The following is a 6,094-nucleotide window of genomic DNA, read 5'->3' as shown; positions in this document are numbered from 1 at the left end:
AAGTACAATTGTTCCCTGTAAGTGGGAATACAAAGAGGATATGGTGGTGAAAATGACATGCGCCTTGCTTGGCATCATTGAACGAGGAATATAATATAAGAGTTCGGAAGACATGCTGCAACTTTGTGAATCGTTGACTGTGCCACACTTGGTGTATTGCGTGCAGTTCTGGTCGCCACTCTATGACAATGACGTGATGGCGCTGGGGGGAATGTAGAGGACGCTCCCTGTATCTCCGTTTTCTTGACTGAATTAGAGAGCTGTAGTTATAAGAAGAAATCGGATAGCCTTGGTTTATTATCCGTGGAGCGAAGGTGACTGCGGGTGGCTGAGGTATGACCGGACGAATTATGAAAAGTACAGATGACATAGATCGGAAGGATCTTTTTTTTTCCCTTGCCTAAAACAAGGGGATGCAATTTTAAGTTGAAAGATAATAAGTTTGCACGTGAGGGGAATGTTCTTCCCACCGGAATAGTCATATCTGTACATACTGCCAGAGGAGGTGGTGGAGCCAGAAGCAATCACAACATTTAAGAGACATCTGGATAGCAGTTGAACAGACAAGGTGTAGACGTCGAAGCACTTCATGCGCACAAATGGAATGAGTATAGATAGGTTGGCACTGATGGACACATTTCTGTCCTCTAAGACTCTATCTTTGCCTACCATCTTTTATTCACTTTATCTCTCATTCATATAGTCCGAACTTAAAGGCCACATTATTTTACGTTATCAGAGAAAACATTTTGTTCCAACCATTGCCCTGCACCATCTTCTCTGCTGTCGTGACGACTAAATTATCCAACTCTAGGCAATTCGCTATTTCTTTCCCTCTGTATTGGAAATTATAATTTCTGTCCGTCGTCCATCTGTGATTTTAGCTCAGTTTTTCTCTCTCCATTAGTACAGCCTGGCCTGCTGGGCAGGTGTCACAGCCCTGCTGTTGATAACTCATATCAGAGACACAGGGGCATAATCTGCATCTGGCTGTCGCGCTGACAAATTTCTCACTAACCCCGCCGTGACGAGTGATTTCGGACCCAAAACGTCTTTAAGTGGTCCAGCATTTTCTGTTTATTTTATTTTGTTTTTTTTCTTTTGTGCATAAAGGATTGGGTAAAATCTAAATTACTTAATTTTCCAAAGTGATACGCTTCGCCATTATTTTCCATTTATAATTTTCAGTTCCTAATTCCACATTGCAATGCAGGTACCCTTCATCGTACCAGCCAGTAATATTGTTGTTATGTCAACAACGAGAAAGCTCTTCTAATTGTACTTGAGGGAGCGTCCTTTTCTCCTAACAACTGCACTTCTCCTATGACCGTAATTGTGGTATATTTTGTTATATAGCTCTATTCTTGGTAAAGGAAAACTATAGTTTGAAACTCTGGACGTGGCGCACGAAACTAAAATCGGAAATGGTTACATTTACTTGTTGTATGGGAATAATATATTGGAACATTCACCAGAAGGTTCAGAAGCCGAATCTAATGAGGGACGTTAGTCGAGGAAGACACGGACATAGGACGTAGAAACAGATGTAGGGCATTAAGACCCTCGACCTCACATCACATTCTTGTAGACTCTATTGTGTATAAACGAAAACTATTCAATTCTTCCTCTTGAAGAGGCTTGTTCATTCCAACGACTAAGCTACTGAACCTTGTATGAACTGTTTTCTCTGCAAACGCCCCCTCCCCCTTAACGTGCAGACCAGAAACTGTACGCAGTGTTCCATCTCTTTTCTCAGCAGCCTGCTTTTATTTTCTGAGTCTATTCACTGCTAAATGAAGGTCAACATGTCACTTGAGTCCCTAACTACCTGCGTCCCTTGCATGACAACATTCACTTTCCCGTTTTACATACAGGGATACTGAACAGCAACACGACAGTTCAGAACATTACTAAACACAATTCTATCTTTAGGTTCTGACTTATCGATCAATATGCGAATCTGTGCACAGCGTGCATCAGAATATTGCATTAATATGATGAGATTGAGAGACTATTACGATACAGTCTTTGTCCAATTCAACATTATACTATCTGCTATCAGGTTTCAGATCAAGTGATTAAAGAGAAAAATAAACTACCACCAATTCCTCCTCATCTGAGATATGAGGAACAGATGTTGATTGGCAACGTACAGTGACTATGAGCCTCCCGAAAAATCATATCACTGTAAAATTACTACGGAATAAGTACGTGTAATGGAGGGCATCACGTGCTCTACTTGTTATTCAGAAGCTCACGAAAACATACGATAGCGATACTGCCTGAAACAGAGACAGGACCTAACACTTCAGAGGGAAAAAGCTGTTTGTTTATTGATGCACGCTATCGATCAGTCGGTCTGGTTGTCTCTTCATATCATTTGATCATCATTGGATTCTCAGTTAGTGTTCCACAATTACAGGTGAAGTAGTGGATGCTGAACCAGAAGGCAGCTACAGATTAGATTTTAATGGACTCGCCGTCAGACGGTGACGTCAATCTGAGCAGGACTGCACTAATTTATTCCGTCATTGTTACCCACCGGACCATTTCGTGACAGTTGCAATATCATCTCTGCGGAACTTTAACAATTTTGGTTCCCTTTGTGCCATCAATTTGAAGCTTATTTCTGCTTTGTCAATCACTGGTGTTGGATAGAATTTCAGAAAACAGTAGCAAATCAATGAAATTCAAAATGTATGCCTCAGAATAAAATTAAGTAAACTGAGAAGAATTTCAGTCCTCAATTTAATTTGAGTTTATGAAGGACGTCCTCTCTTAATTTCCTAAAGCACAGAATAATAAATCCTTGGGAATTAATAAGCATAGAGTTTTAGTATGAAAACCATTATTTAGTTTAATGTTTGCATTCGCGATTATTTTTTTCAAAATAGAGTTTAATAATCAAGGCTCTGCACTGAGAAAGTGCCACAGTATTAACCAAACGGTAATTCTCTGCCTGCCTTTGCAAATCTCACAACTTTGTTCAATGATCTGTTTGGAAAGAAAATCCGGGTGCGGGTGGGACAACACTGTCATCAATTTCGGTGGAACTACCATAAAACCAATGTCTTAATCACAAATTTGACAAGATTTACATGAAATTATAGCTTCCCTCGGAAGTTAATTCTAGCGGAATCGTGACTGCGTGACGGCGACAGTCTGCCTTTAGCAGATTTTGTCTTACTTCAATGAAATTGGCCTTCTCCCTTTCTAATACCTTTGTTACTGGTCCATCGTTGACACTTTCCATGATTACTTTGAGATATGCGGAGTCAGGGTCATTATCACTAACATTATCCACTTTATCTTATTTTCCCAAATTAAGACCCAATAATTCACCTTCTCTCGTTGGTCTGTTCGACATAATAGTTCAAAAAGCTCTCATGAACACATATCAATAATTTTGCCCCACTGAGCCCTTTTCACGAAGACGATCTTATTTATTATTTCGTAAACTGAAGATCCCATGTACCAGAACAATACTTTTCTTACAATTCTCTGCTATCTGTCTACATATCTCTTCCTCTACTTCCTGTTTACTGTTAGCTGATCTCTAATACACCCCTAGAAAATTGATGACCCCCTATTTATTCTTGTCTCCACCACATGGCTTCATTTGAGGAGCTTTCTAGGACATCCTCCTTCAATATTGATGTAACGCATTCCTTTATTAACAGTGCGATACCTCATCCTCTTTTGCATCTCCCTCCGTCTCACCTGAACATTCTGTACTGTAGGGTACTGAGTTCCCACATTGCCCGTATTTCAACGATGTGTCAGTGATGGCAACGACATCATGGTCTCCGGTTTTAATTAAATCCTTGAGTTCAACGACGTCACCAGTTAGACTCCTTATGTGATTCCATTTCGCAAGATTAACACGGTTTGGTCATGGCGAGGAGAGAGGAAAACAGCGGAAAAAAACATGTTTCTTTGGGTTGTATTTGGGAAACCTTAAGAAAGATTTTTTTTAATATCCGGTGGGTTAGAGGGGAGTGGCTAGGACAAAGAATTAGGCGTTCTCATCGTCTGTGACGAGGCAGTCCATGGCAATCTCGCATGTTTTATCGTCGGTGTGAATGGAAGAGAGTGCAAAATAATTTAGGGAGAAGATTTGCAGCAGGAATAGGAAAATGTGTGCCGGGATGGGGTTTGGGGACGTGGGAAGGAGCGACAGAAATGAGTGATATTTGATATCATGGAGAGAGTTAATTTTAGGACAGTTAAATTGCTGGGCTAACATCTGGCAACGTAAGCCGGAACCTAACCATGACAACTGGAGAATTAGAAATATTTAACTAAAAATACCCTGGATTTTAAAGTCTGTTTTATCAAGCACAAGCGAAAATACCGGATTATCCTAATTACTCATTTCGTTCGCACGTGCCCTTCAGGAAATCAAATCTGCACTCATTCTCTAGTCTGGAATATATCTAACTCCAGACTCACTGATTGAACTTCTTGGCAATGACCACAAAACAGTTTTAATCCACGCTTTAGAAAGATAGTAATTCACATTATTTGAATCCTAGCAGAAAAACTGGAATGGTATCATAGCTTAACTTGAAATCTCCAGTTCTTAATGTATTGGCTGAATGTGATCCCTCTCTGTGACTAACGAACAGCTTACACCCATCCACCATCAGATTTCTGGAAGGCCCATGAACCCATGAAAACTACTTCATTTAATTTTCTTTGCACCATTTATTTATTTTGTAATGTATAGGACTTCTTTTATGTCGTTGCATTGTACTGCCGCAAAACAATACATTCTAATTCTAGAAGAATTGCCATTTGATGTAACACTATTGCCGCCATCTAGTGATTATTCCCTGGTATATCAGGACTGGAGTAAGCCAACCAGGAAGTTCACAATTTCTGTATTCTAATTTCATGTATCCGCTTTAGCTCCAATGAATTTATGCATTCCTCTAACAAAATACCAAACTATTTGCCTCAGCCAGCCTGTCTTTCTGTTTGTGCATCATCTACCAACTTCTGGGCAATATTTGTGTTAATTTGTAGGGAAAGAAATAGAAAGATGTTTCCTAATTTTACTCATGTCCTGTTATAGAATGACACACCAACGTTATTTTATTCTATTCTGTTCTATCAAGTTTAATTACTCTAATTCTCGATGCAATCAGCTTTATTCTTCTCAAGTTCAGGAAATACAACAGGTCATCTTATCGCTGTTACGGACTCAGTGAAAGTCCCTTTAAGATAGAGAGTGTGTGTGTATGTGTGTGTGGGGCGTGCTTACGTCAATATAAGATAAAGGACGTAATGACGTTGTTGAAGAAGAAGAAGAGAGAGAGAAGGGAGAGAGACACCAGCCTGCTAGTGTTCTCTGTCGATGGATGAGAAACAATAACTGTGTCTGCCACTGAAATCCATGTATGAAAGTTGGAAGTAATCCGGTGGAGTTCACTTTGTTGCTGATCTGTAGAAGGAAACAGGTATTTGTGTGTGTACGACCACGATTCGGATGCTTTTCGGGGTGAGGGAGTCACTACCGAGTAAACACTGAAGTGTCGTTTGGGTTCCATCATGGAACATTTGGATTTCGTATTTACTCTCTCTATGTTTCTCTACATCTACGTCTTATCTTAAGACAACGGTGGTTGTTGAAGAAGCCCTTACTCATGTTTCACCTTATGGCTTGCGGAACTGAACTTTAAGAACCATTCCTGAACTGGGAGTTTTGGACTTTGTCACACACACACGAAGAGTTTAGTTTTGGGGTTAACGTTCGAGGTTTAACATTTTTGAATTCTAACATACTGACATTTTTACTTTTATTTTACGTATTATCATAAGTAGTGATTAATAAAGTAGTTTTTAACACTAAATCATGTTCAGTGTGTTTCGTTTGTTGCTGGTTCGTGACATGGCATTGCACACTTTTGAACCCTGATATCGTTCCACGAATTCTGCACAGTACTCCTCCGGGATAACATACCTGTAAATTAAATAACACCCATAATCTGATGAACGATCGTATATCCTGAAATCTCTTTGTGCCTCTGAAGAAGCAGCTCGATCTGACGACATTTTGTGCTGTTGTTCCACGAAGGATTTCTAGAATCGG

This window comes from Pristis pectinata, chromosome 12 (assembly GCF_009764475.1).
Source record: "Pristis pectinata isolate sPriPec2 chromosome 12, sPriPec2.1.pri, whole genome shotgun sequence".
NCBI classification, from domain to species: domain Eukaryota; kingdom Metazoa; phylum Chordata; class Chondrichthyes; order Rhinopristiformes; family Pristidae; genus Pristis; species Pristis pectinata.
The sequence above is the reverse complement of the archived record's forward strand: the minus strand, read 5'-3'. Positions refer to the sequence as shown.